The sequence below is a fragment of the Charadrius vociferus genome, unplaced genomic scaffold (genome assembly GCF_000708025.1).
Source record: "Charadrius vociferus isolate BGI_N301 unplaced genomic scaffold, ASM70802v2 scaffold535, whole genome shotgun sequence".
Classification (NCBI taxonomy): Eukaryota; Metazoa; Chordata; class Aves; order Charadriiformes; family Charadriidae; genus Charadrius; species Charadrius vociferus.
The window spans coordinates 95,514-122,973 of NW_009648542.1; the positions used below are offsets into that span (position 1 = coordinate 95,514).

Sequence of the window (27,460 nt, forward strand, 5' to 3'; positions counted from 1 at the left end):
CTACAAAGTAGTCTGCAAATATCCCAGGTATATGTTTCTACTTTTCTGCCAATAAACAAAGCATCAGACTCAAGTTCTGATCCTCTAACCTGACATTCTCAAGTTAGACCCCTTCCTGCCCACACTGTTTTGCTCCGTGCCCCCAGTACGCTTTGTGGAGATGCTCTCCTTCCAGCAGAGGTGAGAAGAATTGGATTCTAATTCCCAGTCCAAAAAGTATAATACAAAAATGTAAAATCACCAGATGGGAAGACGCAGAACAAGCTTTTAGTACCAAAATCTAGAGAATCACTTGCACAAGCGGAGCTGCTTTCAACAAGTGTGCCTCACCTGGTGTGCTGCGTGCCCACATCACCCGGCCCTACTGAACTTCGAGGTGATCCTTCTTACTTGTCTTGAGAAGGACCTACCCTAGGTTAGACACCTCACTCTAGAAGGAGATTCATGGCTGAAAATGCAAAAGGAGGTAGGTATCACCCCGCTTCTGAGGGAGCTATTTCTCCCCTTGCCACCTCCTACAGCATGGCTTGCTGGTCCTCTGGTCAAGCACCTGACCTTTGTGAATCCCCTTCACAGACACGTCAGTCCACTCATGTTCTACGTGAAGACATCTGGAATTTTACCTGAGGAAACTGAATTTACTCACTCTTCCATGGCTTTAGCTCTTAACTTGTACTTTCTTAACTTTTATGAGGGTGCAGCTATGTTTCGCCACTGCTGTGAAGGTTATGTCATCTGCACCAGTTGCCATTCATAAATGCTAAGTAGAATTATCATTACTCTTTGGATGTAATGAGAAAGTTAAAGCAGCTACGAAACAGACCTCTAGCAGAGGAGTCCAATATGTTTTTAATGTACTGTGAAAAATAAAACTGTACTTAGAAAAGCACTGAATGGCTATTTTGGGAATGTATGTTTCAACATAGCCTGCACAATGAAAGCAAAGCAACGTGTTGGGAATGTGCTACCTATTTTAAAGGACAAACACATTGCTTTTCTCTCCAATACAAAATGTAGCAATTACGCAGCACATCAAAATTATTAGAGCTATATAAAGCACTATGAAGACTAATGTAATAAAGAGTTAAAGGCTTATGTAATAAAGACTTAGATTCTCTACAGTGCAGAATAGTAGCCTTTTAATCTACGAACCATATGCTAAGCAATAGATTTGTTTGATAAACTCGAGTGTGTTATACACTGTATGCTTCTAGTCGACAGAGAAATTCTGTTCTAAATTTATAAAGACAACTCTAAAAATGTTCTTATATATGAGAACCACATAGGAGAGAACTTACTGTTTATACAACGTACCTATTTCAGTATTAAGTGTGCACGCCACTGTTTATTGCTCTATGTTATGTATAATATTTACATACACTTTGAATCAAAAATTCAGTGAAGCTGCTAGAAAATACATATAAAACAAAGTTTAAGATAAAATTGCATAAAAATTTCTAACACAAAGTCCTTAAATAGCTGAAAAGATTCTATGCTAGGTATTTTAATAGTCCCTTTTGAAACTACATTTTAACTTCCCTCTGAAATAATCACTGTTACTTGTGGACACCTAGTAGAGGAGAGATACAGAATGGTGTTTGTGCTTAACTGCTTCAAACGAATACTTTCCATATCAGCTGTCTGTTTTCCTGTGTTGCCTCTGGGTAAAGATCACTTTCATGTTTATCATTTCCTTGTTGCAACTAATTAAGCTGCCAAGTTTTAAATCCCTGGCAGCTTATACTATTCAGACCAATTATTCTACGTGCAAGGACAGCTTGACTGCATACAATTTATGTTCTCTGTCCTTCAGAGTTCACCATGTGAACTCAAGGCCAAGATCAAAAATCTAAATTTTAATCCCAGTTCTATGCCTTTGTAACCTTGGAGATGTCAATTCATTCCTTCTTATTTGTTCCTCCTCTGCAAAAGCTTTTTAAGTATCTTTTCCACATTTCTCATGAGAGGATTCCTATGTGGATAATACTTGAAAACAACAGGAAAAGAGAAAGGAAACGAAGGTAGGTGTTGATCAGCTCTCCAAATGCTCACCAGAAGTGCCCCATGGAGGTCTGTGTTAGTTCAGGAATATACTGAACAGCACCGGTGATCTCGAAAAGGGGGAAGTGAAGAGCGAGGTTGTTTTTCAGGGAAATGAAAACAAAATCCGGATCTTTCTCTTGTTAAGAAGCTAAAATTGTCTTTCACTACCTTTCAGACTCCAACAAAAGAGTAGTACCATGATCATCTTCCACTCCATATGAGAAGCCTCTTCTGCAAAGAATGACTGGAGGGAATGGCTCTGTTGTGAAGGTAACATACTAAAATCCTCAACAAAACTTTAGCACTCACATGCTCAAGTGACGAGTACTTGAGAAACGCTTCAAAATGCTACACTAGTAATGTCAACACTAAGCCCTGCACTTGGCAAACACTAATCACAATAGCAAAGTGAAGAAAAACTAAGGTATTCTTTTTTTGAAAGAAATAGAAAGAAGATATGAGGAAGAATAATTACATTTCTTTAATTGCATATTAATTCCACAATTTATTGAAAAATTAACCTAATCATAACCTCAATACAGAATCTATTTTATATCCATCAACGTGCTGTCTTACTGGAAATCAGTTTAATGTACCAAACAGTAACACCTTGGTTGTACAATTCTCAGCCAGTTACAGAACAAGGGGCCTCAGTGGGAGTTAAGCAGAACATGCTGCTCTAAGAAACATTTATTACATGAACCTTAGTATGATAGCAGGGCCCTGAGATTTTCCATGTTACTGCTGCTCCACCATACCAGGTGTATAATACAAGATTTAACAGCACTGAAAATAAGAATTTTAAAATGCAAGTAGCCTGCTGCATATTATCATAGGAAGTTAATACTCTTTAAGCTCTAATATAATTTTAAAACGTGAAAGATCTGATTTCTAGACTTCCTGGTACCAAACCAGGTGAGAGTCCTGAACAGGACCATGGCGAAAGGAGTGAAGCATATGAGAAGAGGCTGAGGGAGCTGGGTTTGTGCTGTCTGGAAAAGACTTTTTCCACAACCTAAGCAGGGCTACTAACAGAGTCTCAGTTACAATTGTTACAAGCTGCAAGATGTGAAATTCCAACTGAAAATAAGGGAAAAAAGTTCTTCACCTTGAGAGCACCAAAACAGGTTGCCCAGGGGGGCTCAATCCATCCTTTTCAAAATTTTAAAATCTCAACTGGGTAAACCCCTGAGCAATCCAGTCTAACGTTGAAGGTAGCTCTGCCTGGAAGAGCAAGGTGGACCAAATGATCTCTAGATGTTCCTTCTAACTTACATTACTCACTACAAGTTAACTCAATAGCTAAAGGCTGATCAGTCATTTTCACAATCAGACATTGACGACATGCGAAGACCATTTCTAACTTTCTTGAGATTCATCTAAAAGAAAGGATGATAATGAAACTCCTAAATCAATCCTGCACTGTTGCAGAAAACGACAACACACTTAATAAAACCAGTTAAGCTCCACCTTGCACTATGCTCCATAACCATCCTATTCCAGCAGTTAAGAACTGTCTTCTGATTTCGACCCCGTATTTATCACCAGTGGCAGTGAATCCTAACCTCGTTTCAATTTCATTAGCAAAAGAAAACCTTTTGCACTAAGGACTACAACAAGAATACTAAGTAAGGCAAGAATAATTAGTCTTTCCAGTACGGTACCTTTTCTCACAACCTTCTGTCACATCATCTTTGCTTAGACCTTTACTTATCTTACAGTTCTTGAGCAATGCCAGCTATTCTCGAACTAAAGCCGAACGAAAAATTTTTCATGTGAAAAAAAAATAATCAAAACTTTCCAGATAAATGAAATTTTCAATATTTTCTTGTTCTAGCAAAACCGGTTATTTGTTCAAAGAATAGCATCTGGCTGGTCTACATCTTGATTTTCTTTGTTAAATCAATGCATTGTATCCTATTTATCCCATTTTACTTTACCCAATTACTCTTCATACTTTAAGACATTATTTGCTTGCACTCCTTCTGTACACAGCTACTACTCTATCACAACTTTTAACTGTAATTTTTTGAAACAAGAGCAGTCCTTCTGCTCTATATTTCTACATCACTTAGTGCAGTACTGTCCCGCTCCACAAATATGCCTTTAAAATGTAAATATGTTTTATCAGGCTTGAGGCTGGCTACCACAAAATTGCCTGTTTTCCCCACCATTACTGAAACAATTCTGTTTTCCTGTATCCATATGCCAATAGTAAAGCTCGCTGCTAATTGATATAATGTTCTCTTTTCCTGAAACTTGCTATGATTCAGCTGTTACTGGGTCAGGGAAGGAAAAAAAAAGAAAAGTACCTTTTTCAAGACTTCTAGTAAATGACACACCAGTTACTGCAGATTTTTGTGTGTGTGTGCTTTTTTTAAACAATACCAAGCACAACATGAGCTGGCAATGTGCACTTGCAGCCCAGGAAGCCAACCGTATCCTGGGCTGCATCAAAAGAAGCATGGCCAGAAGGTCAAGGGAGGTGATTCTGCCCCTCTGCTTCGCTCTTGTGAGACCCCACCTGGAATATTGCATCCATCTCTGGAGCCCTCAACATAAGAAGGACATGGATCTGTTGGAGTGGGTCCAGAGGAGGGCCACAAAGATGATCTGAGGGTTGAAGCACCTCTCCTATAAGGACAGGCTGAGAGAGTTGGGGTTGTTCAGCCTGGAGAAGAGAAGGCTCCGGGGAGACCTTATAGCAGCCTTCCAGTACCTAAAAGGGGCCTACAAGAAAACTAGAGAGGGGCTTTTCACAAGGGCATGTAGTGATAGGATGAGGCGTAATGGCTTCAAACTGCAAAAGAAGAGATTTAGATTAGATATTAGGAAGAAATTTTTCACAATGAGGGCGGTGAGGCACTTGAACAAGTTGGCAAGGGAAGCTGTTGAAGCTCCATCCCTCGAAGTGTTCAAGGCCAGGCTGGATGGGGCTTTGAGCAACCTCATGTAGCGGAAGGTGTCCCTACCCATGGCAGGGGGGGTGGAACTAGATGATCTTCAAGGTCGCTTCTAATCTAAACCATTCAATGATTCTAAGCACGTAGAATACAACACAATGTATGCAGAAAGCCAGGAAAGTCAAACATTCAAATTCATGGAATCGGAGAAGAGGAAGAAAAGTCCTACTGTTATCATGTGAACAATGAAGACTGAAGATGACTGTGCCATCGCCTTATTCATACGACGAATTGTGTTTTACAAAGAAATTGGTTTTATACACATTTTTCATCACTCAACCACACTCAGCAGGTAAAAACAAATGGCAACCTACACAAGGTTTGCTTAGAACAATCTTTAGGGGGTTATGTTAATAATGTAATAAATATTAAACAGCATAATACCGCCTGAGTTCTCTTATGCAGGCAAAGGTAACTCACCTCTACTACTTTTAGAAGAGTAATTACCTGCTTGTGTATAATCTAAGAAAATGAACAGCAAAAACGTTTTACCAAAAACACATAGAAGAACTTTCTTTCTTCCTTCTGGTCTTTTCTGTTCCTTTTATTTTATGATGATGATGATGATGATGATCTGTGCACTGCTTGTAGACTGTAATATCTAAACAAACTCCTTTTGGTTGATATCCGTTAAGTTCTACCAAATTGACTATCTGGTAAATACTTATCATTTCCTATTAGAACAGGTTACATGGAAATCAGAATGAAAGTTTTATTAAGATGGAAATCAGAATGAAAGTTTTATTAAGATAAAATAATAGAACTATGTAAAAACTCAAGTGAGAAGACGGATGAAGTTCAGTTATCAGATGCCTTGTTAAGGTCTCTAGAGAAAGCCAGTCTTCTTGACAACTTTAATTTAAATCCCACAACTGGGATTTTGCGCTAAAATGTCACATTGAACAAAAATTTACTTTACATTTGAGAATTTTCATGACAGGTATCTAGACAACTTAGGGGCATACAAGAATTTGAACTGAAATATTTTAATGAAGTAGCAATTACAGGGCAACAGGCATCAGCTTTCAGACAGAGTCAATTCTCCCCAAAGGTCCTTTTAGAAATAGCAACCTTGAATAAAAACTGCATCTCGACCTGACAGCCCAGTTGATGGAAGATGACTGCCTTCATGGCGTGCAAGACAGATGATTTACTGTTTCACAAAATATTCTGCATCAGAAAATTGAGGACTGTGACTATGTATCCTCATTGTACTGGCTTTGTTGGTCTGCTAAGAAGGACTCTAGAAATAGCACTGGAATAAAATTCCTTTTCTTCTCAAAGTGGCCAAGATAAATTAATCCCAGAGGGGCAGGAACAGTGAAACCAAGAGGAGAAAACCCATCACATAAATGAAATTTCTGAGTTACATTAGCACAAAGGAAAGGTCTTCTTGCCTGAGGACATTAATATCAGCGGTCCTGAGAGCAAGTTTTCATTTACAAGAGAACCAAAAGGCAAATGAAAGATGGAGATCTACAAAAACATGAAGCAGCAGCAGTTCACTGAGCAGACACACCTGACTTATGGTCAAGGGAATAGTAAAAATGTCCTCAAGCAAGGCTGTTCATGAATAGGCTTTTCCTCTTTTTGAGGAAAAATTCACAACTGGAGGTAATCCGCATATATGCTAGGAGAGTGGTTCCACATTTTGCACTGACTGTCCTGGCCATATTAACTTCCATAGATATGGCCTAAAATGTTTGGAGCAAACTACTTCTTGTTAAACTGTATACTATATCTATTACATACTTACATAAATTTATTATAATATTTATTTATTTAAGAGTTAACAGACACTGCATGGACTAGGATCAAGTAATTTGGCTTCTCATCTACTTTTTTTTTTCTCTCTCTCTTTTTTAAGGTCAGACAGAGATAAATTTGTCAGCAGGTGACTGTGAATGATGAGTAGGATGACGCTGTCTTTGTTCTGCTCATTCCCACTCAAAGCAACTTATCTCTGCATGTAGGAAATCTGGGTCGTCTTGTTATCTCTGCATTCCCCATCATTCAATCTGAATGCTCCTGTTTTGTGATAAACCCACCTTTTGTGATTTGAAGTGTTTCACAAGATTTTTAAAAAGTACAATCAGATGGATGGTAATGGATTACTCACACACAGGGCCAGCTAAACAGTGACTGGCTGACAACAGAAAAAAAAAAAGTTAGCAAAATGTAGGCTGTAAAACAATCCCTCAAAAATTCATTGGTCTCTTACTGTTGTCTGAGATAAAGAAATGTCTAATAAGATACAACTTCTGTTCTCTTTTGTTCCGAATATTTCCCATACCAGTATAACAGAAGTTAACAGATAAACCAGCATGCTAAAACTCCACTATTCATCTGAATTCTTGCTTGTGCTTCTGCCTGGTTTTCCCTACTGATTGCTGCCTTTGTATTCACTCTCCTTGGGTTTTTATTTGGTCTTAGTTCCATCCCAGAATCTATTTAACACATCAAGAAAAACATCCAGCGTAAATCGAAGTAAGCTGTGTCTACGACACAGATTTTCTCAAACCAAAGCTTGTTTGAGGATCCTTGCCAAGAGAAGAAAAACACATGTAAATACAGTAGCAAGACCCCCCTATACATATGCCATTTCACTGTCCCTCATAACAGTGCTTCTAATATCACATACCTGCAACGACATATGTTATTTCCATATCTGAATTACATATTTTAATGCACAGAGATGTTAACACACTTCGTGAAATAGAACTTCTGCAATGGTAATCTCTTAAAACTAAATTGCTATTTTATTTTCTAGTTCTACAATTTACATATCAAATGTGCATTTGTTTTGTTTAAAATTTTACCTTTTCCTCTCAGTCTGACCTCCAGCCTCAGCCTTGGGCTCTCCACACCTCTCTACATCATGCAAAACTTGGTCTTTTTATTGTCATCTCACTGTGACCACTGGTGCGTCAGCAGGCCCACGGCTCCTGACCAGGGAAGAGCCTGGCAGTCTTCACAGAAGATTGACATGTTGATCTGCACATCATTTTAACATTGAGAAGAGAAGATCGAGGGCATTTTTGCAATTTCTGGCATAATTAGCACTGTCTGGCAAACAACTCAGATTACCAAGGTGTTATGAGAAGTGGTTAGTGTTTAACATAAACCAGCATACCAGAGAGATCGGTAGATCGTTATCATACCTGAATTGTCAAATTCTCAAATCTAATACTAGATGGTCATGTATGTTCTTCATTTAAATATTTCACTTTAAATTAAATCATGCTGCAATACAAAGTACGAATATTCTGGGGTTACAAAGTTAAGGTAAGTTCTGATAAGTGTGTAACCCTCAGACACCAACACTGATGTTGCAACTGCCACACTGCATGTGCACTGGCAAAAAAAGGGTGACATTTAACTGTTTTCTCACAACGAATTTGAAATCTCAACTTCATTTATTAAAAAGGGTGTCACATATCATCAGTAAAGCTCCTTTCTCTCCTTGCAATAAATAGAAAGGATTATCTATGTGGTTGGTTTGGGGTTTTTTCCTCCTTTAAATGGAAAGAACGCTAAGACCTTCCTCCTGGAAGGGAAGCCTGGGTAAGGACAAAGGAGGTGTTCCATCGGTGGGCATCAGGGGGAAGGAGGAGGGGAGAAATCAGATCATTAGATTCCACACTGGGATAAAAACAATTACTTAGAAGAGAACTGTCCGCAAAATTACACTGTTGGAAGCAAAACATCACATAGCCTTATTCCAAAAGGTTGACTGCATTACTGAAATACCTGTCTCCACTACTGGGAAGGACTCAGTGTGCTAAGTGCTGTACAAATACAGAACAATTAAATGACCTCTCCCAGAAAGCTCGCAATGTAAACACAAGGCAAAAAACCAAATGGATGCTGACAGACTGAGACAGATGAGATAACAGGGAAGCACCACTAATCCCTGATTTGCGACAATGTCAGCACACTGACACCACAGACCTCTACTACTCATGGAAATTTGGCTTTGAGAAGGTTGCTTTTTTTTTTTTTTTTTACCAGGTTCAGGAAGAAAACTTGCATTGCAGGGGAAAAAGGAAATTAAAGGTGAATAGCTTCCAATAGATAACACAGGTGAAATGCTGAAATGCCCAGACTGGGGAAAGACAAGATTGGTAAAGCAGAGAAAGGAAACATCAATTTTCCTGAGTGGTTAAGTGTACAACTGCACTGCTTCTCTACCTGACAACTTCATCCTTTAAGAAGCAGGGAGAAAGTACAAAAAAAAACCCCTATGTTAAGCTCTTTACACCTAGCCCACTGGCTATAGTAAGCTGCTCTGCCCATGGGGACAAGTCTAGCGGGCAGAGACATGTGTGCTGAATAAGCCAGAGCTCAACATACTGCTTAATGAAAAAACAGTGGAGCAGCTTAATTCAGAGTAGCTGAAAGCCTGAATCATCGTGGCATCATCATGTTGGAAAGAAGCAAGCACCAACTCTCTTCGGCTCACAATTTTTATCAGAAATTCTTCTGAGAGAGGCCAAAAGGATACATGCTTTGCCTTTGAATGCCGGAGATCTGGGCATCCCTGAAGGTTAAGGCTGACACGCTGCCCTTGCTTTAGACGGGTGCCACCCTTTACCAGGCTCAGTAACATCTTCTCCAGACAGAAACCCTAAGCCAGCTGCCTTTTCATTCAAGTCCTTATCTTGGGCTGGCACTCAGAAATCTGAGTGACGTAACAGTCTGCATTTGATGGGAATAACTGTTGAGCTGGGAGTTGTCAACATTTATTACAGGCATAAAGAAACCGCCACATAACGGGAGACTGGAGAAAATCAAAACTTGTATAGTTCTGACAAGAGGCAAAAGTGTATGATAAAACCACAGTTTCTGAAGAAGGAATACTGAAAGAATGTTAGCTTTTGCTAATAATTATGCTCTCACATGGGGGGGGCATGGAAAAAAAATTAGAGAAAACATTTATGAAAAACAGATTGAAAAAAAATCTTAAAAAATGCTTATCTGGCAGACCTGTCAATATAGGTTTCAAGTTAAAAAAATTCACAGCATTTAAAATATATCAAATAGTAGTATGCATACAGCAAATAATCCTGCCCTTTAGCATTAGAGTATGACCCTCTTCAGTGTTCTTCACAGCTACTTGCAGATAGGCCAAGGAAGAAAATTTCCTCAAAGGCTGGGTCACAAGAACATCGAATGAATTACTGCATAATTCACAGAAAAATCAGTTCACTTTGCCGGGCAAGTAACAAAAGACTACTACTATTTGATATATTGCCCTTTGGTGGGTAATATCTAGCCAGAGGATTCGAAACCAAGCCCTCCTTAATGCTATTGGGGAAATTTGATCCCACAAGTAAGGTAGCATCTCCTGAAGCGAAAGGTCATGCTCTCCCAGTCAAGTCAGTCTTCAAGCATGGTGGACAGAGAACATATGTTTAGAAGATTGCAGGGTCAAACCCCTTGAACCATGATGGATGGATAAATACTCGCTCTGATGCCTTCTCACCACCTGGACACACAGTTTTTCAATCTTCTTCAAAAGCTAGTAAATCTATGCCCTTTATATCAGTCATCAATGCAATCTTCCTGATTTCTTCACTGAAGACAGTGCCGTATGACTATCAATCAATTTAGGTCAGACATACAGTGGTCACTAAGATTCCTGTGTTTACCGTATCTAACATATATATTGTAAGTAAATTGTATTTGCAAACATTGCAGGCAGTTAAACACACAAAACACCTTCATCGGTATCAATAAGATAGGAAGTAAGATAGGAATCTTTTACATGTTTATGTTCCTACCCACACATTGCAGAAATAAAGCAAAGTGAATTCAATCTATTTCTACGTACTTGAACAATAGCTTATTTTAAAACTGTCATGTCTTCAACCTTTCTCTTATCTAGAAAGACTCCATGTACTTCTCATTTATCTTTAACCTAAAATTTCCCATCCTTTCCTTGAATCTCTATAATTGCCCAGGGAAGGGAAAAGCCTGCAGACTTTAGATACATGATGTACATAATTGTGGATACATAAGAACTAACACATTTTTAACATTTATATGTTGTTAGATTTATAATGCCCATAAACAGTAATTACTTATGCACGCTATATAATGACGTATTGTTATCTTGAGAAGAATTACAAGGTGATTCTATATCAGCAGCTTCCCTCAAAAACCTGGAAAAGCAGTATAGGTGCGTAAACAGAGCTGAGTACAAGTTGGTGGGGAGTCCGCTCTTCCCAGTGAAACCCACAGTGCTACAATGAAGCAGCAGCAGATTCAGAGCTATGTGTTGCTCTGCTTCATTAAGAAGAGCAACAAATTTCAGCATTACATTTTGTTCCCATTCTCCCCCTTCTGCGCCTCTCATCTCATAATACCTCTAATTTTACACAGGGAAAGAACCCCCTTATAAAGTAGTTTATTTCTGGCCATTGCCTTCCACAAAAACAGGTTTTGCTGGGTTTAAGATACCTCTGTACAGCTCAAGCAAGATTACACCAGGCACCAATGTACTTTTTCTGACTTTAATGACAGCATGGAAAAGCTGCACATTTAAAATCTTGCATATAATCAAACATTCATTTAGACACAGAAAACAGCAGATACCTTGAATTTTCAAGAAAGCTAACTAACATGGCAAAACTGTCAAGCCATGTCATATTGCTGTACTCAATCATTAATTAGTCTAATGAACACTGAAGCCCCACTAGATCAGATGAAGCTGTGACTCAGAGCAGCAGATGTGACTCTGATCTGAAACCCCTGGGGAGCGTCTGTGACAGTGAGCATAGCAGTCAGTCTGAAGAGCAGTGCCACAGAGGAAGAAATTTCTGCCATGGAGGAAGAAATTAGTCCTTGTACAGCAGTTAATTTGTTCCAGACAGAGAACTTTGCTGTTAGGAAAGGAAAATGTCTTTTATGAAACCAGGATAAATCCCCAAATAAGTAAATTATTTCAACTCTATCAAGAACATCTAGTTTAGAAAATATCGTAAATGACAGCTGCTTATAATGTCTTCAGAAACGTAATTAGATAGAATAAAAAGTGTAAGAATAATAAGCTATTGCACAGAACCTAAGACAAGCTTACATTAATAAAAATGTTAAAATGTGTACATCAAATTTACTTCAGTGCTTCTGTACACGATGGTTTACCATTCAGCAAGCATGGAATCACTGCAGGATTATGTTGTTAGCAAAAACCAAAAGCTGATTTACTGAAAAGATGAGCTACAGATCAGCTTTGATACTGCAAGAGAAGATGAAAGACAGACCTTTGGAGCTGCCCAGGCTGATGACAGTCACACAGCTCTAGCCACCCTGCACATACATCTCCAAATGCGAAAAGACTCATGGAGACCAAGAGCTGTACAGGAGCTGAACTACAACTTCTTCCAAGCTAAAAGCTAGCCCAAACGAGTCTCCCGACTCCATTAGAGAACCTCAAAACTATGAAATCTTATCACTGCGTGAATATTATTGTAACAAGCATGCTACAAACACACCACAGGAAGCTAAAATGTGTCATATAACAGAAGGGCAGTAAATTGCTAGCATGAGTTAGAAAATGTGTTTAAAGCTGCTTGCAAGCATATAGATCAGCGCAGCGTTTGTAAGTCCTTCTAAGAAGGACAGGAGGCAAGACAACAGCATGTTCTTTGCAGGAATCTCCCAACTTAATTTGTCCCTTAGCTGAATAACTTTCAGGAAAAATAATAAATAAAGATACTCTTTTCGTACATGGTCAACAGAACAAGTGCAGCTTTCAGAGTGACCTGAGAAAGAACAGAAGTTAAATAATAGGATGTTTTCTTTCAGACAACCATTTGCTTCAACATATCCTCACAAGATGCTGCAGAAATGAGGGCAGAAGTGTTGTAACAGACAATTAAGAGCTACTTGTTTAGTTTTCATATGGCAAAAACCTATGCGTTCTGCTGCGAGGAGGGGCAAGTCAGCTACACTTCTAACCACTGAATTAATTTATTTTTCCAACAGAAGGTTTCCAGTACATTTTTAAGCACATTCCATCTCAGATAATGTATTTTTCTCCCCTCTTTTTGTACTTCTTTTTTTATTTCCCTGTATTTCCCTTGCTCTCTGTTAATCCCCTTTCTAGCACTGTCCAGTCTCCTTTCCAGTAGCATATTACACTATTAGAGGAATTAAAAACTAGACAGAAGTCCACCATCTTGGACTGTTTACCTGTATTTATTTCATTGTTAATATGCATTTCTGCATTCAAGAGCTTCCATAGATGGTAGCATCAGTTACAGCTATACAAGTAAGGAAAAGTCACTGCAGTTACTCAAGCACAACCGGAGACACAGCTGGAGAGCAGAATCTTGCAGAGATGCTTAAAGAGGTGATCAGACCAGAGTTTGAAGAGGGAGAAGGAAGGAATTCAATGATACAAGCATTTGTTTAAATTATTTTCTAGCTAGTTCAAGTTACCAAATGTCATAAATCAACAGTGAGGTCCAAGTACCTGGGGAGACCAGACTGGTATCTTACAGAGCCTGTGTACCAGATCTCAGTACAGTCGATCACATTACACACACGTTACTACACGAAATCCGGTTTCTGCCTCTGGCAGAATTCTGACAGTGCCAGAGTTTATTTGCCACAGTGTGACAAGAATCATCAAAAAAAAGTTCTTTGCTGTAGGATACAAGCATTCAAAATAGGACTATATACCCTGGAAAATACAATGAGCTAAGTCTCACAAATTTTACTTATTCAAAACTCTAATAAGGCATATAAGATAGAAAAGAGCACTGTACTGTATTTGTTAATTTTCAAATTATAAATGTTTTAACAAAATTATTATTTCTCTACTATTATATGAAACAGAAAAGAAAAGAAAGGAAAACGATTTGGAATGAGTGCATGTTTCCCTTAACAGCTGTCCTATTTCACTAAAAAGTCACTCTACATTCTTGCATGCACTAGAAATACATGAGCCCGTATCCTGTCTTTTATTTCCAATGGAAATGAATGACATTACAGGCATATGTCACAATCCAAGATAAAAGCATAAACTTTTCTTGAATATTCTTGAATATTAAAATTAAGAAGGTCGTTGAAAAATCTAAAGTTTTTGAATGGGAAACTGAGAAAGTGCTATCATTAACAAACATAATTCACACTTCTCATTGTTCTGCTCTTGTGTGCAAATGGGTTGTAGCTGCTGAATCAGCACAGTGCTAAGACTTCTTTTAGCCCTTTGTATCTCACTGTGGTATTAAACTGGGGTTACACTCTCTTTCCGTCCCTTGTTCTCAGACTCTGTTAAGGGCTCAGAGGTAGGGTAGAAGGAGATTTTTAAGGTTACACTCAAAACTTAGTTTAAAATAGTCAAATTGGTCCAAGTTTTACTAAGATCTTACCTGGTTCCTTACAGCCCTGGATGCCAAAGTGCGTTTCAGTACTTTTTTCAGTACTTTTACCTGCTTCACCCTGTCACCTACACACAAGGGCAACAAGTATTTAGTACACAGAAGGAACTGCTTCTCCGTATTGAAAAGGCCAGTAGAAAAGGTAACATTTCCAGGGATTAAAGCCTATGTGACAAATGTTCCTCTTCTCTCATGATGTAGATCAGAAAACCCAAGAGGAAAGCTGGAACTTGCCTCCTTTTTCACCTGACAATCTGGTCCTCTTTTCTATTCCCACGCAGTCAGGACATATTTACAATGCCAACACTGACTCCACTGTATCTTGTGCGGCTTTAGACAATTTACTTTGAAAGTAGCAAACCAAAGACAAAAATGAGAATCTAAACATTTCCTCACAATCTTTGGCAACCTTTAATTGTTTTGAAGAACCAATTTCATTATTTTGGTACTAAATCTACAATTTAAAGACCGGAAGTTGAAAACATTATAAAGTTTAACTGCTCAAGTGTTCTCATCTCCTTCCCCAGTCTACTAACATACTGCAGAAATAATATAACTGAGAAAGTAGGAACAGGGAGTAGAGTGGGGTAAAAAAGCCCAAATTATCTTGACTCATTATTTTTGTTGTGCTTTTGTTTCCCTCCCCCATTTGCATCAGCAGTCCAGTATTTCTCCACTCTACTTTTACCTTGTGAAATGTAGAAAATAATTAGCCACCTCTGCAAAATGCATGAAATTCTGCTGATAATAATGTAGCCTCACAAATTTTTTTCTATTTTCAGGATGTCTGTAAAACGTACTTTGGCTGAATGCAATATGCAAGTGGCTATTAAAAGGAAATTAAATATCACAAAAAGATTTTGCTCTTTCATGAAAAAGTTCCCAAATCACTCTCTGAAGTATTATTACCTCCCATAGACTTGTTAGCTTTCTGGGAAAAAACCCCACAACCATTTTAACCAGTCAAAGGTGAGTCTTCCATCACCTGCAGGAGCTTAGACTCAGCTCACACCCCTCCAGCGCTGACAACACCTGATCTCGGAAGATGCTCCAGGAAAGAGCCGTCCCCTCCAGAGATGAGAAGCCGAGTGCTGTTTAGTTTCCCCAGCCTGACATCCCACTCCTTCCCTGGGCTCTCCCTGTTACCTCATTCTCCTCACTGGCCTTACACACAGCATTCTTCCTCACCACACAGAGAAACTAGGAGTCTCTTTGGTGATTTCTTACTTCCTTTCAATTTGGTGACACCTTCCATATGAGCTATTTTGACCATAGTAATGTCTTTGTTTTGCAGACTGCTCACAGTAACATAGTCTTGATTAGCCTTTAGATGCCACCATGTTTTATTTATGATCCATTTCTGGACTGTTTTAATTTATGGTAAATCTTTGCATCAACGTAACCTTTCAGCCTTTTTTTTTGTGTGTCTCCCAGCCTCTGTGCCACAAGGCATTTTGCCTAGCCTGCAGTGGCTTAACTCTTATTGACAGACTCCAAAGAATCCAATTTACAAAACTGGTTCCTATGCCCTTAAAGTAAAGGTGAATAAACAGACCTAAAGGGCATCATATCTCTTACTCTAAGTTTAAATGGGATCAGTAATATATTTCGCTGGGTTGTTCATGTTTCTGTATCAGGCAGCACCTAACCAGGTGACCTTTTACAGTTTAATTTTATGGCTTTTCAAGATGGGTTACATTGTGAGCTTTGAATTGTTTCACATTTATACACTCCCTGTTTTTCATTTAAGGAGGAGAAACTTTCTTATGACTAAGAATATAGTCCAACATTTGAATAACACATGCCCTCAAGGTTTTCACAAGTGAGCAAACCTAGGACACAAACAAAATCCGCTCCCCTCACTACTCTACTGTACCTCAAGGGGAAAAAAAAAATTGAATTGGTCACTGATTGGTATTTGATTTGCTGATAAGTCTCAAAACCAAAAAATGGCCTTTGCAAGAGATAATGAAAATTTACAGTTCAACAAAATGATGAATAGTAAACATTAACAATTGCATAAGAAAGGAATTTTTACAAGATTATTAGAAAGGTAATAACACAAGAGAAACTGTTGAGACCAAAAGGTGCTCCAGGAGCTGTCTAAACAAATACTACATTAAAACAATCAACCAACCAACCACTATTGCTATTTAGGGAACATCCTCCAGCAATCACTCATGAATGACTTGTAAACTACATCGCTGCTCTGACTTCATTTCATTGCTTGGCTTTACATACCAACAACGTGAATGAGATGCATTTAACTGACTTAACAGCTACACCGTGCATATACTAGATACAAAGCAAAGACATTTTACTTCACATAATTGCTTTACCATAATTGCTAATAACCCAAGCCATATGTTTCAGCAAAGACTTTGCTCCCACCCACGCAGTTCACAGTGAAGTTAATACTGGATTTGTGACATGAGAGTTATTACCAAGGCAACAGAAAGAAATCAAACAGCATTATGATTTCACTACAGACAAAAGGGAGAGTAGAAGCCAAAAGCAAAAAAAGAAGGTAAAAATTTCTATTAAAGACATAAATCTTTCAATAACAACAAAGGAAATGGTAGGTTTTGAATACCTTTCTTTAAATAAACACTTTGTTTTCAAGTTTTTTCCAAAGTGACAGTCCTTCTGTAAATACGCTTTCACAACCTGAAGAACTATAGGAACAGATTTTATCACTTACCATTAAAAAAATCATATTAAGGCAAAACAAAACAAAACTACAATCAGCAGGACTGTTAGTTGTTTTGCAATGTTTTAATACAAATGTCCCAACATTCTAGCTAGTTTACCATGGAAGACTACCTTAATTTATATGAAAAATTGGGGCTAAAAATTGTGCACTTGTGCACATAGTCCCTGCTGATCAGATTTCATTAAAAATAAAATATGTTCCAAATGAGAAGACAATTAGCAGGATTTCGTTTAAAATAACTTGGTATGTTAACTTCTATACAGTTCTTTGAACATGTGTCTTTTGATCATGTTATAAAAATAAACATCGATATTTCCAAATGAAGATATTACAAGCCTTTGTAACGTTCAACACAAACCTGAGGAATTTACTCCTGTGAAAGGATTGCACTGAAAAATGCTGATTTATTAAAGAAACTTTGGGGTTTGTTGCACTTTTTTTTTTTTTTAATTGAAATGTTAGTTAATACTCAGAAAAAATCCTTTTTGATACATCTGCAACATTTCAAAAACAATTAACCAAAGCATCAGGTGGATCCTCTAGTAGATGGGTGCAGACTGTGGTCTGGTGAAGAAAGGTGGCATGTAAAAGTTTAATTTAAAGGAAATCAGCCTTTTCTTTTAAACATACAGTCATCTGCTATTCTATGTCCACTAATTCCAACACCAAAAAAACCCAAATGTGTTATTTCTAATACATCCTCTATTGTTGTAACAGTTTAAGCAATTAGAAATGATGAGTGTTTCCTCCTTCCCTCGAGACGCTCAATCTAATATCTCTAAGTACTAAACTATGTTCTGATAATCATTCTAGATTTTACTTAATTTCATCCCATTACTCCCATTACATAACATCTTGAACTACTTCCCTGATCTTCCCCGTACTCAAAACTTCAAAACTTTTATGTCTGAATTATCTATTCTTTGATCTGCAATACTTAGAACAAGGACTTTTGAACAAGGACAGTCTTGACTTTTTTTCCTTTAAGTGGCTTACAGCTGGTATCTGTAAAAGCCATCTTCCAAAAGCTCTGGCTAGTTAGATTGACAAAGCAAGCAGCTTCTTAAAGAAGATGAACATTTTAGAGCTTTAATCTAGTTAACAATTCCCATCATAATTCACTGGTTTGTTTTGCTTTTCTTTTTTTTTTTTTCCTTTAAGTGGCTTACAGCTGTCATTTTCCTTTTCTGTTTCACAAGGAACGAGAACATGAAATGAATCAACAACGGGCATTAGCAGTGAGAAGCTTCAGCCGGAGAGGGAACCTTGCAGTTTGGTGTATGGCATTGCCCAAATAACCCAAGCCACAAATATTTGTTTGTTTTACAGTGAATTGCAAATCTAGACCCATAAACTGACTCAGACTAATTTTTGGCCATCCCACAAGGTCAGCACAACAGGAGAAGAAAAATTCACTTTCTTTTTAATGTTATTTTTAATTGGAAGCTTAGCATAGTATGGTTTTACTACTAGCAACACTGTTACGCAGGTGACTTGTTTTTAACACAGATTTACTCTCTTACTTGTATCCTAAACACCCTCTCACAATTACTTCAACTGATAAATTACAGCCTTTGAAGCTAAACCATTAAACCCTTAAGCTGTTCAGGGGTTTGAAGGCCATCTCCTACAATCACACACAAGAATCTTTAAGAAAGATGTTTCGCTCTTTCAACAAAACTTCTAAAGCATGAGTTGTCTTTAAAACCCAGCAAATGATACATAAACTTTAGCAATACCGTGACAGCCTTACAAATGTTCAAGTTTACTGAACTGCCTTCTTGTGCCTCAAGCACAAGATATACCCATCTTGATCGCTGTCTTGAAGTTTGCTGGCCAAATACAAAATCAAAAGGAAGGCTAAGGTCTAACTATTCCTCACAGATCTTGCACGGGTTTAGAGCTATTTAAGATGTCCAGCAGCATGAACTGCTACTTTCTCTCCCCATCCCTCTCCTCAGCTTTCAACACCAATACTCAGGAGCACCCTCCACCCTCTCCTCAGACAGGGCTAGGACTTGCGCAGGTCACGTTAACTCACAACAGAAGCAGTCAGCAGACCATTTCCTCCTCCCCATGGAGCAAAGAGCTAATTTTTTTCCTCAGACGTGCTACAGTCTTCCTTAAACCGTTTTGTTTGCCTGTTTGGTTTTTAGCTCTTGGATACAGCTATGGGCATCCTGTCAACATGTTCGTGTTTCAGCCACTTCCTAGTGGATTTACTAAGGCACGCTCCCCTTCCCAGGTTGTACTCCCTTCCCATGTTGGTATTTTCTAATGACTGAGAAGAAGAAACATCATCAGAAATGGGTCTGGAGAAACTATGGTGAGACTCCTCCTTGACCTGCACCAAGGGGGAGGTGAAGGCAAACAGAAAGAGGGAATGGAAAGGATTGACTCTGCCAACATAGCCATTTCCCAGATGTTGTAAATACTGCCCGTGGTTCCCCTAGACAGCATCTGATGAAAGGGTGTTCAACATTTCTGTTACCAGCTTCACCAGCATCTTAACTGCTGGCTTCTAAACCTCTTCTGCCCAACCTAAGGCCCTGTACTTCAAGCAACAGTTTCATCTCCAAATCGGAGTTTGTCCCTGGTCAGATTTCCAAAGCCGCTGCTTCTCTCTTGAGGCTATGTGTGATAATTTTGCAAATTTATATGAAAAGTTTTCCACAAAGAAACTAACTGTTCAGTTCAGACCTGACAATTTACTGAAACAAACAAACAAACAAAAATTTAAAAATATCTATGTTCCAGGGCTTGGAAAATTTATAGCATAGACTGGTTTCTATGCAAGAAACTAGTGTTCAGTAAGGACAAGCTGGTGACTATCAGCTGTTTGGAGCTTTTAAAATGTTATTTTATTTTTAATACACTATTTTAAAAGAAACAAGTTCAGCTGTGATAATAGTACATTTCCTATAGCATAATTTTTTGCTGAATGTGCAAAACATTCAAAATACCAGAGCGAGGGTTTCATTTTCCTTCAAGTACTATGAAAACAATACAAGCGGCTTCCATAAACTCTCATTTAGAATGTTTTACACTGAGTAATATGAAATTACTTTATTTATTAACTACAATTTGTTCCTCTCAAGAGTTGTAATAAGTTAATCACGTTATTTTTGTATAGCACATATAACAGAGACATTTGGTGTAACAGGAGAGTCACCTTTTCTGTGTGCTTGACTAGACTAGACTTTTGTTTAGTTGTTTTTCCAGAAATATTTACAGTCTATGTATAAAGCATCTGTATGCTATGTAAGTCCAAAGATGCATCTCTCTTCTCCTCTGAAGTTTTTTACATTATGAGGTTGCATGCAGTACTATATAAAGCATCTTGCAATATGAAGGAAGGACAATATGGTAAAATTAAGGGTCACTTCTCCAAAAAAAGTTATTGGAAGGAATATTAAAATCTAATAAAATATTTAACAGATTATTATCTGAAAAGCATGTGGACCTGCAGTGTAAGGTTTCTTTTTGTTTCATTAAACATCTTCTAAAGCCTAAGGGGAAAACAGAAAATTTAAGAGAAAGACATAAACTGGACAGTTTACTCACAAAAACATATTGAAAGATGAAAACCTAAGCAGGTAGCAGCCTTAACGTTCTGGAGTCATCAGAGAAAATTAGAGCTGTTAATTACCAAGCCGTCTCAAAATTATCTTGACAATATTACAAAGTTGTATCTGAAAAAACATTCATGTAATTGTCCCAGTGTCAGTCAGACTTAAAGCATGGTTGGATCTAAGAATACTGAAGAACAATTGAAGCAACAAGTTACTGGCGATGCAAAAATAAACGCTACATGGCAGTCTGCTTGGTAATTACTGTGGCCCACTTTAAATGTAAGTGGAGACTACAATAAAAGATATATTGTTCCTGAGTAACTGCTGTGCAATTTGGATGACATTTTAGCATTGTGTAAGGTTTGGGGTTTGTTTTGTTTATTGTTTTTTGTTTTATTTTGTTTTCTAATAAAGTATGCTCCTTTCTGGATTTTGTTTTAAAATGCACAGCCAGAGAACACAACAGAAATGTATACAACCTTAAAAAACAAAGCTTGAATACAAACCACAAGAAAAATGTGAACCACCACTACCTTTTCCCAGTAGAACTTTTGTTTACAGATCTCAACAACTATTTTCCAACATCCAAATCAACAGTCAATGCTCTAGCAAAGTCCCATTTCAATGACCAACCTATTCGTTATAAATCTGTCGTAATTTGTAAATACATTAATTCATTAATTATAAATTTCCCTGTGGCTGCTGATGCTAAAGGAGTAGAGAAGGTTGCTGTTACTTGGTCACTTGTGCTGTAGTTTACAAAATAAGGTTTTTATTCAATGATCTTCAATTAAAAAAAAAAAAAGAAAGGTTTGTCTGCAGTCACTGTCCTACGCTACCTATTCAGTATTTCATTTCAAAAAAATTTAAAAACTGGAATTTAAAGGCAAGTTTCCCAGTCTTGACTTTCACCATCCCTCTGGGTGTTAAGTCACACATCCCTGTCGAGGCAGCCACCCCCAGGAGCAGAACTACCAAGTGCTGCTACAAGCCCTGCTCGGTCCTAAGGCTACAGAGAGGTGCACACTGCCTCACACTTGCTTCAGCAAACAGAAGCGAAGGTTTACAGCTCCTGTCGGGTTCCAGCTCTGCGACTGCTGCACAATAGAGCCAGCAACGAAACCTGTCGGGAAACGTGCTTTGCTTGCATTAAACTCCTCCCCAGCCTCTATTAAACTTCAGAAGTATCCTGGCTTCTTTCCAGTCCCACTCCTGTTCTCTTTCATTCTCTCATTTACATTCAGTATGATAGTCATTCACTTTTCGTGATAATTGTTTTAATATTCTTAACTTATCTTCAAAGATTCAATTTCCACTTGTTACATAACCTCCTCTTGTCCTCTTTTGTCTTTTCTTCCTTTCTTTCACCCAGCTTTTTTTCCTCTCTCATTACGCTGAGCTTTTATTCCTTTTCCACACAGTATTTTCTTCCACTCCCTATTTCTTGCCAGCTGGAAAAAAAGATGCTTCTTTTTATCATCTTTTTTTTTGTTGTTGTTCTTTTGTTTGCTTGCACAGATTGGAAAAACAAGACTGTTAGCGCTCAAAAGCATCTGTGGACCAAGTCCAAACACCAATACTTTTTACATGTGGATTCACTTAACTTTTAGGCAAAGCAAGGATATCTTAACAATAATAAAAAAAAAACCACAACATTTTATTAACCAGGAATAACAGATCACATACACCAGCAAAAATACAAGCTTAACAAAAATGCTGAAGGCCATAAGCTCTCCCTGTTGACACATTATACCACTTTTCTGTTGCAGAAAGCTTTTCTAACACAATGTGAAAAGATAATGGCAAATTACTAAATTAGCATCACATCAAGCTTAGTGTTTCAACTGCAGAACAAAATATTTTGTTTGGCTTTCATCAAGTCTGCTTAAAGTTTCCTGAGAATAAGAATAATCAAGATGATACAGCTGTCTCTTCAATCTTATCTCAGATTTATAGTTAAGTGCACAGGCAGCCTGCGCGAACGTCCACCAGCTTGCTCAAGACTAGCAAGTCCCCAAAAGAGCAGCAGAAACTCCAGCACAGGCCACAATACCTACATGCAGTTCTGACAAGACAATACTGAACTCCCTCCAATTATGGCTAAATTACTGCTTGGTATTCAAGAGAACTTAGGATTTTTTCCAAAAGCTTTCTTCCCCATGTTTTTTTTCTGACTGCAATGAAGCTGCACAGTACCAAAAATGTTTTCAGAAGCCTTAGTCCTGCAGGAACATGAGCATATAGCTAAAACATCCATGTACTCTCTTGAGGTTTTCACCAAACAACCTGAACTAGTCAAATCCTTCAAGTTCCCCATCTTCCTCCCCCCCCAAAAGGAATTTCTTCCTCTTTGTATTTTTTTTTTTTTAAGGAAAAAAACTGATGGGAAAAATTAGCCTCAAGTTTTACCTTGAAATGGTCCTCCTACCCTAAGTTTTAACTATGGGCCACTGTGGGCTTGAAAATATCTGCACACCACTGTTTTAACAAAATCCTGGGATATGTAATATTTAATATTAAAAAGCTAATTTGTCACTACTGCTTTCCTGGAATATAACTTTCTTCATAGGGCCTTTTCCAGTCTCCTGTCAGCCCAATTTGTGACTCCAGGCTTGAAGCAGTGAGCTTCCGTTTTCAAGATGAGAAAATACCAGAATGATAAGAAACTGAAAAGTTAAACCATTTCAGAACTGCTCACACCAGTGTGAGAGATGCTTGTCTAAAATTGTATGACTTTATCTTTTACAGGTCAGTTAAGCTGGCAAAAGCCATGACAAAAAGGAAACATTTCTTCTACTTCAGGCACTCTGTCAAACAGCAGTGGTACCCTTGTTCTTAGGAAAAAAAAGGAATCGAAGCAATAGGTCACTGAGCTTTATTATTTTACTGACTAAATGTATCATGCTAGAATTTATTCCTGTGAGAGTCACACTCTCCTTAGCCTATTTTTACATCTTGGTTCTCTTTTAGATCCACCTCCTCAATGCAGAGGTTGCTCCTCACATCGTTCTCACCAGTTCAGTAACATCCTGTTCGTGATGAGAGTTTCTGATTCTTCACGGTTTGATGTTACGCATGTACATGGCTGATTCAAATACAATATGAAACTATTTCTGTGCAAAAACTAGATCAGTTTCTTGCACAACAAGATGGACAGAGCACAGCCCTCAACAATTCTTACAAAAGTTCTTCCGGTTTTCCTCTCCCCATCCTCAAGAGAAATCCAACTACACGTAGACTTTGTTGCTCTCATTGGCTTTGCTACTGATATCCAATTTTTAACCAGAAAATATTAACAGATTTCTGAACTTTCAGGCATGGAACCTTTAGATTTTTGTTGTGTCTCAATATGTTTCTTGTAGGTATTTTTCTGCTTTTTAGGATCTCTTCTACACCTGGGTACACTCAGTGATTATTTTTAGACTGCTGCAAAATTCCTTTATATAATGTCCTACCTCTAACACCCATACTTTTTGATTCAAATGTTTGTTTTCTTAAATAGAAGAGTTATTCAGTAAAGCATATAGAATTGGGGAAGTATTAAATCATTCTACAAGTGTTTTCTTCCTTATATTTTAATTTCATTTTCCTCCTTTACGATTTGATTATGTGGTAATTTTTTAAATTAGTTTTTCAGACACACACAAACTCAATCCTCACTTTCTTACAGTAAAATAAAAGATCTAACAAATTCTTTTATATCAGAAATAGTGGAAATCCTCAAGCCGGGAGATTAGAACAAGTCAGGGCCCATCACGGATGCTGCCATGTTAAGGTCACTGGTCACAGTGTAGAAGAGTCCCATGGAAGTACATAAGGGGGCAAGGGGGAACCAGAGGCTAAATTCTCTGCCAGGGAAAGCCAGGCAATGGCAACTCGGGGTCATCTGCCCCTTCTCCTACAACCTAGAAAGGGGTATACACCAAGAGAGAAGGAATCACAGCAGCACCAAAGTTACAGTAAAAAACAACCATCAAAACATTTTTCGTGACTGGTTTTGGTAAACAAGTTTGCAAAACCACTCAAGGGAAGTACACACAATCCTACAACCTCCAACCATAACCAAAGCCTGTTTTCCTGCTGCAACAGAACAGCAATCCCAGAATGAGACAACCAAACATGGAGAGGAAAACAGTACTTAGAGAGATAATACAATCTGACAGTTCCTTAAGGTACCATTTAATTACTGCATTAAAAATCAATCACCAATTTCTATGTAAGCAAACCATCAACCGACAGCTGCTTACTTATATTTGAGAAATGTCCTTTCATAGAAGAATGTCTGTCTTGCACACCTGATAACTAAAAATTTAGTTATACTGGATCATTAAAAAAAATACTGGATATTGCAAATGGTTTATAAACCAGTCCTTTAACAACAGTGCCTTCATGTGTTTATTATAGGCATTTTCTAATTTTAAATCTAAGATTCAACTATGTTTTATAGCTGTAATTCTGTCCTCCTACACATCCACAAGCAAATTAGGTCAATTCCAAACTATTTGTAAAACCTCCAACACAGAAAGGAGTTCGAGGTTTTAAAACATACGAAGTTTAAAATAACCAAAGTCAACCTACCAGTGTCATAAACCTTGTGAACTGTCAATTTTTTTCTTCTAGCCTAATAAGGCATCCTAAAGTAGTAAGAACCAAAATGTGAGAATGACTGTCCTTGGCCAAAAGTTGCATCCACGTCCTGTTTAATAACATTTTAATAATGTTTATTATATAAGTTTCCCTAATTAATTTCTAAACTTACTTCTACATTTGGCATGTGTAACATCCTGTGGCAATGAGATCCACTATGTAATTATGTGTCGCATGAAAAAATGTTTATTTTAAACCTACTGCTGGGTAAGAGCTAGGAGTCATCAAAACTGTGTTATAAGAAATGATGAATAATCATGTTCCCCACAGCTTCCCCATAACATTAGTAGCTTTATATGCCTTTGCATTTCTTCGGAACTAACTTCTTTTCCAAGTTGCAGCATCCTAACCATCCTGTTCAAATACAGGTATTTCCTTCCCCGTATATAAGTTAGTTTTATCCTTACCAAAAGAAAGAACATCTGCAATTGTTTGTACTATTCCAGATCGGTCATGGATGTCATCATGATGTTTGTATACAACTATAATGCAACTTCAAGGCCTCTTTTTTTGAGTAGTAACAATTTAGACTGCCATGCATGTTAGTTAGTAAGTTCCCTCCTGCAAGCTGTTATTTTGCTGTTTAGCCCCTTTCTCAGACTTATTAAAGCAGCAAAGATCTCCACATAGATCCCTGCAGGAGTCTACTCTTGGCTTTTGATAAGTGATCTTTTATTCTTACCCTCTTTTTTCCTATCTCAAAAATATATTAACCCGAGAGGGCTTTTCTCCTACTTCCATGACCATCTGGTTTCTTCAAGAAACTTTGACTGCAGCTATCATGGACTAGGATGGTTAGTTCATATGGGATATATAATTCTAACATGACTGTGAACTCATATCCAACCAAATTGCAAACTATAACCTGTCTACAACAATCATGTTGCCTCTTCTTTATTATTTTATAATTTCCATGTACATGTTCATTTTCCATATTTATAAACACACATCTTCTCATTGGATTCTACAACCTTTTTAATTAATTTTGATAAGGACAGAAAAAACAACTTTCTGGGCTTTAGCTTCACACATTATGCTACATTTCTAAATTCAGTGATTATATATTCGAATTACTCCAGACCTGTTGGGTGAACCCTGATTAGTCCAAGCAGTTTGTTATTACTCATTTTAATCAGCTTGTTCTAAAAGTTCTTCCCCCAACACTTGAACTTAAAGATGTCTCAGATGATCTGTTTCAAGTAAGCTGCAGTGCAGCAACCTTCATGTACCCTCCATAATTAACACAGATGCAAAAAGTCTTTGTAAGATTTGCTGCTAAAGATTTATCTTCTGCTAGTGTTCTCACAATGTCTTGATCCTTACTGGGCCTGAAAACTATTAGGTCTCTTGCTTCTGATGTGCCTGAAGAATTTCTCCAAGTTCCTTCTGTGCCTGTCTTCTGGTTTTCACACATAACTTACCAGTTATGCATTCTCCTGTTTCCCACATTTGGTTACAATTTCTACTTTATAAAGTCTCTCTTTACCTGTTACAGATTTCCCTCCTTTGCAGTTTAACAATACTGAGTTTGGGGGTTTCCCCCCCTGGTGATAGATGGCAGATATGTACTCTAATATTTAGTGTAGTAGCAATTGATACCACTAAAAGCTTTATCATTTTAGCTGTTCCTTTTAACTATTTCCTAACAAGCTTGCTCCCTTAGGTGTACGTGTCTCCGTAAGATGTTACAGCAATATATTTTACACTTGCTCTTAAAACAATACGGAAATTGTATTCATTATGGCTACTCTTGTAGGGTAGCTCAACAGTAAATTAATCTTAAACTAGGTCTTGTGCACTGCACATTTGCCAAGAAGTACTCCTCTTGTGAGCTGACAGCTTATCAGAACACCTGATATATTGTTCTTCACTTTTGCATTTGCTGAGTCTTCATACACATAACAGAACTGTGTAATAACAGGAAATGCCTCTTCCCTCAGCATCTTACCTCTGTTAGCACTTCACAGTAAGTTTTCATCTCATTTGCATGGGCAACCTAACCCTCACAGTATTTTGATCTATTTCCACACAAGTTCAAACTGTGAGTCTACTTTCTTATCTAGACATACACAGCTTTGACTGTAAACCCTAACGTAGAATAACGCATCTCCCAGAGCACAGTTTGCACTCTCA

The 27,460-nt window shown here is 37.8% G+C and overlaps 1 protein-coding gene across 1 annotated transcript in view; it reads right to left on the reverse strand.

Annotated features, from left to right (window-relative positions):
• The window catches only part of SLC2A13 (solute carrier family 2 (facilitated glucose transporter), member 13), a 130,953-nt gene that overhangs the window by 58,469 nt on the left and 45,024 nt on the right, over positions 1-27,460 (reverse strand). The gene's annotated exons all lie outside the window — the stretch shown is intronic.